The sequence below is a fragment of the Stegostoma tigrinum genome, unplaced genomic scaffold (genome assembly GCF_030684315.1).
Source record: "Stegostoma tigrinum isolate sSteTig4 unplaced genomic scaffold, sSteTig4.hap1 scaffold_53, whole genome shotgun sequence".
Taxonomy (NCBI): Eukaryota; Metazoa; Chordata; class Chondrichthyes; order Orectolobiformes; family Stegostomatidae; genus Stegostoma; species Stegostoma tigrinum.
The window spans coordinates 565,532-574,739 of NW_026728461.1; the positions used below are offsets into that span (position 1 = coordinate 565,532).

The following is a 9,208-nucleotide window of genomic DNA, read 5'->3' on the forward strand; positions in this document are numbered from 1 at the left end:
TCTCCCCTTCCTCCACCGCATCCCTAAACCAGCCCAGTTCGTCCCCTCCCCCCACTGCACCACACAACCAGCCCAGCTCTTCCCCTCCACCCACTGCATCCCAAAACCAGTCCAACCTGTCTCTGCCTCCCTAACCTGTTCTTCCTCTCACCCATCCCTTCCTCCCACCCCAAGCCGCACCTCCATCTCCTACCTACTAATCTCATCCCACCTCCTTGACCTGTACATCTTCCCTGGACTGACCTATCCCCTCCATACCTCCCCACCTATACTCTCTCCACCTATCTTCTTTTCTCTCCATCTTCGGTCCGCCTCCCCCTCTCTCCCTATTTATTCCAGTTCCCTCTCCCCATCCCCCTTTTCTGATGAAGGGTCTAGGCCCGAAACGTCAGCTTTTGTGCTCCTGAGATGCTGCTTTGCCTGCTGTGTTCATCCAGCCTCACATTTTATTATCTTGGATTCTCCGGTGACCCCTCCCAAGAACTGTTCCCGGCCCTTGTCCTCTGATTGGTTGGAGGATAAGCACTTCCTGTGCCTTTTCTGTCCCACCTCTTGCATACTATTGGTCGTTCGATGTCAAACAGGCGCATTCAGATATGGAGCATGCGTACTGGGTGCGATATCCGGAATGAAATGGTCCTCCCTGAGAGCCGCAAGCGGTGAGTACAGGTTAAAGGGGAGGGCAGTTTCGGTGCTGTATTCCAGCAAGAGGGCTGCATGACAGCTCAGTTTAGGTCTCAAGTCCCAAACAGGGGTCTTCTGGTGCTGCGTGTAGGTTGCAGAGAGCCTCCAGCTTCCTCCCTGAAACAGGTCCAGACTGTCCTGTGAGAGGGCAAGTCCTGTCAGCTTTTACCCTGTCAAGCCACTTCAGAATGTGATTACAGCAATGAGAGGTGTTCTCAGTAAAGCAGAACTCCAATGTGCACTCACTGGTTAGAGGTCTTTCCACTGCGTCCAGTGTTAGCACCCTGGCTGAGTTTTAAAATAATTTTTGGCTTGAATCTGAGTTGAACGGTGATGTCTGGGCTGTGAGCAGCAGTTGTGCTCCAAAAAAAATACAAAATCAATTATTGGTTCCTGAGGCCAGGCCTGGAAGTTAATTGCAGGTTGTTTCATATTTGAAAACTGTGTAGACTCTTTTGGCCATTAATATTTTCAGCATCTGGGAACTGGTGCCAGCAAGTCTGGGAGAGAATGTTGTCAAACAGAAGGACTTTAAAACTGGGCCACATGCACATCTTTGATGCTGAGCTGGCTGCTGGTGTGACAGAGGCTCAGAGAAAGACCACAGAGTGGAGGGAGAGAGCTGAACAGGGTGGGGCCGTGTGGTTTGGATATTGGGGTTATTCTTCACCCATCACCCCACCACAAAATCCAGCCAGTTGTTTCTCTCATTGTCCCTCTTCCCCAACACTACCCACTTCTGTACCTCCAGCCCCTATCCCACCCCTTGCTTCCCCCAGTATCAGCAAACTTCCAAAGATATTTCTGACATACTCTGTTACTTTTCTCAGGGCATTCAACAACTTGAAAACTGGATTGAAAATGAGAGACAGAGCAGCCACTGCAGAAGCTTCCAAAATCACTCTGCACCTTCTTGAACTGCTGCAATCTGCGAAGTGAAGTAGTTCCCATGTTGCAAATTGGTAAGGAGTTGTAGGATTTTCATCCAGTGGTGATAAGGTTGTGCTGTTTTTTGTGTCTGTTGTTGTCATTTTGTTCTCATGTTCCACCTTCACCATATTAGAAACATAGAAAATAGGAGCAGGCGCAGGCCATTGTAGCTTTCGATCCTTCTCTGCTAGTCACTTTGATCATGGCTGATCATTCTACTCAGCCTCTTCCCACTTTAGAGCCAGACCCTTTGATCCCTTAAGACCCGACAACTATACATATCATCTTACTCTTGGAAACATCCAGTGTTCGCCCTTAACTGCTTTCTGTGGCAGCAAATTTCACAGGGTCACCAGTCTCTGTATTTTTTCTAATTTCCTCATTTTAATCCTTAACAGCCTAGCCCATGCCCCTAAGCTCTGACTCCCTGGTCATTGACAACATCCTTCCTGTATTTACCTAGAATTTTGTTGGTTTCTGTGAAATCTTTCCTCGTTCTTCTAAACTCCAGTGAATTTCATCCTAACCAATCCATCCTATTCCTATATATAAGTCTTGCCATCCCAGGAATCAGTCTGATCAACTGTTGCGAATAGCCTCCATAGCCAGAAGTTCCTTCCTCAGATAAAAATTCCAAATTTACACATACCATCCCAGGTATGGTCTCACTAAGATCCTGTACAATTTCAGTAACACATCCCTGCTCCTGTACTCAAATGCTCTAACTCTGCTGGTCAAAATACCACTTGCCTTCTTCACCCCCCTGCTACATCTGCATGCTTACTGTTAGTGACTTGTGTTTTCCTAGTTTTGTAATCCAACTGGATAATCTCAAACTGAGACACATTTCTCATTTAAATAACTAATTGATTGTATGAATATCTGGGATCCACCACTGACCACCGTACCACACTGGTGAATGACTGGCACACAAGAAATGACTGTTTATTCTGACTGTTTCTGTGTGCCAAACAGTTCTGTATCCCTGTGAGTACTCAATCTCTCATGCTTTAAATTTACGTGCTTATCTCTTCTGTGGGACCTTTTGAACACCTTCGCAAAGCCCACGTAAGCTACATCCACTGCCTTTTCAACTCTAAATGTTGCACTCTTGAAACATTCCAGCAGATTTGTCCAGCATGATTTCCCTTTCGTAAATCCAAACTGACTCTAATTCTGTCACTGTTTTCCAGTGTTAAGTAAAGGTTGAGAGTTCTCAGGCTTCTCCCAGATCCCTTCTAAAACAAAGGAATAATATCAGCCACTCTCCAGTCATCTGGCACCCGCCAAATATTTACAGCTGATAGAAATATTCCTGCAATTTCTTCCCTGACTTCGCACAGTGTCCTGGAATACACTCGATCAGGTCCTGATGTTTTATCCACCTTTGTATTTTCTAAGACATTTTGCACTTCGTCTCCTGTAATGTGAACTATTTTCAAAATATCAAAAATTATTTGAGTTCTCTAGCCTCCTTCGTTACAACTTGTCCATGCCGACCAGGCTTCCCAAACTGAACGAGTCCCACTTGCTTGAGTTGGGTCCATATGCCTCTCAGCCTTTCCTATTCATGCAGCTGTCCAAACGTCTTTTAAATATTGGAAGTGTACCTGCATCTGCCACTTCCGTTGGCAGTTCATTCCACATAGAAACGACCCTCTGTTTGAAACAGCTCCCCATCGTTTCCCTTTAAATCTTTCTCCTCTCCCGTTAGAAAAATACCCTCTAGTTTTGGACTCCCCTATCCAAGGGAGAAGACCCTTGCTGTTCACATTAGACCCCTCACGATTTTATAAACCTCTCAAGTCACTGCTTAACCTCCTATTTTCCAGTGAAGTCCCAGTCTGTCCTCATAACTCATACCCTCCAGTTCTGGTAACCTATAGACTGTAAGTGTACCATGAAGCCACCCAGAGTAGAAAGTTAACCCAACCACGAGAAGCGTCACCTAACCGTCACCTCTTTGGCCCTTCGCCAAATAGTCTGGCATTAAGAACTGTCCAGATTCGGGCATGAACAGGGAAGGTTTCAGCTGGCTTTCTCGAGCCCCCGAGTCTTGAAATTCCCCTCACAAATGTAAAGGGATCTTCCATTCACCTTATCTGTACTCTTCATGATTTTATAAACATATAAATCACCCCTCCATTCTTAGACTGCAATGGAAAAATGCCTCAACCGATCAAGCCTCTTGTTATGATTCTCAACCTCCATTCCTGGCAACTTCCTGCTAAATCTTTGCTGAATCCTCCCCAGGTTGATGATATCCTTCGAAGAACAGGAGATCTGAAGTGGACACATTACTCCAGAAGAGGCCTCACTGATGTTCTGCACAATTTTAACATACCGTCCCACCTCCTATACTCTAAAGGTCTGAGCAGTGAAGGCAAGCAGGCTAAACACCGACTTAACCACCCTTTCTACATGTGACGCCAACCTCACAGAATTAAGGGCCTGAACCCTGAGGTCTCTCTGTTCGACAACACTAACCCCAAGGCCCTACATTTAATTGAACAAATACTGATCTTGTTTGTTTTACCAAAATGAAATACCTTGCCTTTATACAAATTAAACACCACCTGCCATTCCTCAGCCTCTGAACCCTATAAATCAAGATCTCTTTGTAATCTTGGACATCCTCACATCCTTCTTAAATCTGCCCCCTCTCACTTTAAATCTGTACACTCTTTTCCATTCCCCATCCCTGGGAAAAAGACGCCGTGATTTCTTCCTGTCTAAGCCCCTCATGATTTTATCCACCTCAGTAAGGTCACCGCTCATTCTCCTACATTCCAAGGAATAAAGACCAATTCTGGCCAATCTCTCCTCAGAACTTAGGCCTACTATTCTTAGCAACATCCTTGTAACTCCTCTTTGCACATTTTCCAGTTTAACTGTGCCTTTCCTATAACAGGGTGACCAAAAATGTACACCACACTGGAAGTGTGGCCTCACCAATGACTTGTATATCTTTAACATAACGTCCCAACTCTTACATGCAATGCATCGACTGAAGAAGGCCAGCATGCTAAATGCTTTCTTCACCACCCTGTCTATCTCTGATGCTGCTTTCCACCAAATCTGCACTTGTGCTTCTTGGTCTCTCTGCTCCGCAATATTCCTCAGAACCTTACCATTCACTGTGTAACTCCTACCTTGGCTGAACTTTCCAAAGGCCAACACCTCACGCTCAGCTGTATTGAATTTCATTTGGCAATCCTCAGTCCACTTCCCCATCTGATCACAATCCCCCTGTAATTTTTGATACCTCAGCGATACCTCTTAAGTTTGCAGATGATACAAAATTACTAATCATGCCATATACATTCACATCCAGATTATTTGTGTAAGGGACAAATAACAAAGATCCCAGTATTGACCCCCATGGCACACCATTAGCCACAGGCCTCCAGTCTGAGAACCAACATTCAGCCATCACACTATGCTTCCTACCATCGACCCAATTTCGAATCCCATGAGCTAGCTCTCCCTGGATCCCACACAATTGAACCTTCATGACCAGGCTGCTGTATGGGACCTTGTTAAAGGGCTTACTAAAGTCCATATAGACAGCATTCGCTGCCCTAAACTCATCACTCCTCTTGCTTACCTCCTCAAAAAACTTGAATAGATTGTCAGACATGATTCCTGCGCACAAAATCATGCTGACAATCCCTCATCGTATCTTGAATATCCCAGCTTTGGTTGATCCACTCCCTAAATATTATCTTCTATACCTTGTCTACCACTGGTTCACTGGCCTGTAGTTCCCTGGCTGGTCTTTGCTACCTTTCTTAACCAATGGGACAACATTAGCCACCCTCCAGTCTTCTGGAATTTCTGTTGTGAGAAAAGATGAAGGGAAAAATCTCTGCAACGGCCTCTGCAATTTCTTCCCCAGCCTCCCACAGTGTCCAAAGATGGACTTCATCAGGTTCAGTGGAATTAACAACCTTAATGTGCTTTAAGGCTGCAAACGCCACCTCGATGGTCCAAAACATCCCCACTTGCTTCCCTTGTTTCCTTAGCATCCATGATTCTCTGCTTAGTAAACACTGAGGAGAAATACCCATTAAAAATCTCCCCCATCTCCGTGAGCTGTTTTCAAACCAAAATATTTCTACCCCTGACTTGTCCCCCCTCCATTATTTTCTCAACAGTAAAACCTGATGCAATATATTCCTTTCAAATCTCTCTCGTCTCCTGATGCTCAACACAGAGTTGACCTCTTTCATCTTCATGGAGCCCTTCTTGCTCTCTCGGTGCTCTCTTGCTTTTAATGCACTTGGAGAAACTCTTTGAATTATTTTTAACCTTATCAACCAAGGCAGTTTCATGTTGCCTTTTTGCCATCCTGATCTCCTGTTTAAGAATGTCCCTAACACTGTTTACACTTTCAGGAGATTTATTTGAGCAGAGTTTTTATTTATATCTACTAATTTATATTTTTTTTATTCTTGACTAAAACCTGAGTATCTTTTTTCACCCATTGTTCTCTAATCGTACCAGCCTTACCTTTCATTCTTACGGGGACATAATGACACTGAATTGTCACATTTTTGAAAGCCCCCCACTTATCAGACATCCTTATACCTGCTGTCTACTCATGTCAACGTTTGAAAGTTATAAAAACAGAAGCTGCTGGAAAAGCTTAGCAGGTCTGGCAGCACCTGTGAAGGACAAAACAGAGTTAATGTTGCGGGTCTGTTAATCCTTCCTCAGAAGTGTTGAAAGTTCTTTTCTTATAGCATTAAAATTTGCCTTACTCCAATTAAAGCTTTTACTTTTTCTGGAAGGCATATCCTGTTCCGTAATTGTTTTAAAACTGATAATAATTCTGTCACAAGACTCAGAGTTTCCCTGTACCGTCACTTCAGTCACTTGCTCTGCCTTATTTTTATTTCCCATAGGAACATCGATTTATTGATAAAGAAAAATTTCTTGAACACATTTCAGAAAATACTCCCCATCTAAACCTTTAACACAATGGCAGTCCCAGTAAATGTTTGGAAACTGAAAATCACCAACTATTATAACCTTGTTATTCTTACACATATCTGAGATCCCTCTGCATATTTGTTCCTCAGTTTCCCTCTGACTATTAGGAAGCCTATGGTACAATCCCATCAGATGATTGTTCCTTTCTTACTTCTTATTTCTAATTTCAGCATATGTTTTTATGGGATGATTTTTCAGAAGCATCTCTTCCAGTGATAGCAGCAATGTTTTCCTCATTTAAAAAAATTCCTGCAATTGGCCCATATTCGCTCCAAACCATTCAAATTCATGTACTTATCTGAATGTTTTTCAAACATCGTAACCACCCACATCCATCACTTCCTCTGGCAGTTCATTCCACACACTGAACACTCTATATAAAACAAAAAGATGCCCGTCATGTCTTTTTTAAAATCTTTCTCCTCTCATTTTAAAAATATGCCCCTGGTTTTGAAATCCCCCACCTGAGGGATAAAACCTTTGCTATTCGTTATCTGTGTCTCTCATTATTTTATTAACCTACATAAGGTCATCCCTCAACCTCTTACCTTCCCGTGAAAGAAGTTCCCACCAATCCAGCGTATTTTTATAACTCAACGCCTCCATTCCCGGCAATATCCTGGTAAGTGTTTTTCTAAACCCACTCCAGTTTAACAATATTCTTCCCACAACAGGACGACCAGAGCAGCACACAGTCCTCCAGAAGAGGACTCGCCACCATCACTTCCCAACTCCTGTACTCAAAGGCCTGAGCAATGGAGACAAGTGTGCTAAATGCCTTCCTAACCACCCTGTCTACCTGTGATGCAAATTTCAAAGAATGATGTTCCTGAAACCTGAGGTTTTTTTTCTGATCTGCAACACTACCCAGAGCCCAACCATTAATTGTGCAAGTCCTGCCTCTGTGAAGTATTGCGTTGTGGTAAAACAAACATTTATCCAAATAAAATTCAATCTGTCATTCCTCAGCCCATTGCCCCAATTGATTAGGATCTCTCTGAAATCCAGAAAGCCACTAGGCCATCTCCCTTGTTATGACAACAAATAATCATCAATTAAAAGATGTTCTGCTTCATTTGTACAAGGAAGGCGTCAGACCAAATCTCAAATACCGTATGCAGGTTTTGGTCTTCTCTTCGTTTCTTCAAAGTGGCTCAGAGGAGGTTTTCAAGATTGAAACCTGGAATAAGTGGGTTGTCTGAGGAAGATGGATTGGGCAGGAAAGAGGGAAAAGGATGTGTCAGGAGCTGCTGATTAAAACAGGAAACTGACGTGAGCCAGGATATAGGGTGTATTGTATTTATAAGGTGAATTTATTCAAACTTGTGCCGCATACACGCAGAAGAGGTCTATAAGCCTAGCTCAGAGACAGTCTTCCATTTCCAGCTACACGGAAATGGCATATTAAGGCATTTGCATGTAACATTGATATAAAATAAATTTCTATGTCAGTTACTTACTACAAAACAGGATGCTGTTCAGTTTCTGACAAAGTTCTGAGTCCTCGAATTTCAACAGGACTGCCACTTCCATACTATCTTCAGAGCTTCTCTACCCCACCGTCAGCTCACAGCTGGGTGAGTAATACTTACGTGACTATCATAAGCTGTACAGATAGTTTCAGAGCCCTAAGTAACTGTTGATGTTTCGCTGTTATGGACCTGCAGTTAAACTGTCTGAGAGATGTTAATGTGAAGTCATCCCATTCATTTATATACTTCTATAAATTAAAGTCTTTTGTCTGCATTTGATTCCTACGCAGAGGCTTTAATTTATAGAAGTAAACTCTTATCTACCTTCACGTCGGTATGCAGACACTGCCCTGAAGCTTCCTGCCCAGCTAGGAATTCAGTGTAACGCTTTTGTCACTCCTTTTCTTCTCACAGATCGGTATGCAGACACTGTCTTAAGCTTCCTGACTGAATTAAAACTAGAATCAAACTGTTTCAAATAGGGTTCGGTGGGGAATATTTGTAAAGGTGTGAAACCTCTGAAGCATGTAACTTCTGTCACTGGCAAAGGGGCCAGGGCACTGATTTTGTTCTAGCCAGACAAACTGGCCACTTGAAATCTCAATCTGTCCCAGACAACAACTCGAAATCGCCTCCTGCCATTAGCAGCCACTTCACTAGCAATTTATACTGTATCCTGGTCTTTTATGTTGTTGATGTAATAATTGTTTGGTATCCTGATTTCGTCTGTTGTAGTAATTGTTTTGTGTATCATGTCATTGTAAGTTGTGAAATCGTTTTATGTATCATGTCTTTTGTCAGTATAAAAAGCGGGGACTGTCCGCTGCTCGGGGAAAATTACTTGCGAGACTCCGCACTCTGAGTACAGTGATTCTCCACAGCTTGTACTTGCTTGGTAATAAACTGATTTGTGTTTTTCTAAACAAGTCAGTGTCTTGTTATTGCAGCAAGTCCGTGAGGGTCTCCAAAAACGAACTTGACATTAGGCGCAAGAGCAGGGTTCCAACATGTGCAGCAGTCTCACCTGGAGGGCTGAATAAGTGATCGCTCGAGTGTCGGTGGAGTGAGACGGACGGGCCCGCAAGGTACGATTCACCTTGGCCTCTCTTACCAACCTGCCATCCGTG

General features: G+C 43.5%; 1 long non-coding RNA gene across 1 annotated transcript; it reads left to right on the plus strand.

The window, feature by feature from the left end:
- Positions 1-575: 575 nt before the first annotated feature.
- LOC132208754 (uncharacterized) lies at positions 576-8,988 on the plus strand. The gene is made up of 3 exons (XR_009444886.1): positions 576-659; positions 1,515-1,646; positions 3,868-8,988. It is a non-coding gene; the product is annotated as an uncharacterized LOC132208754 (long non-coding RNA).
- The last annotated feature ends 220 nt before the right edge of the window (positions 8,989-9,208 follow it).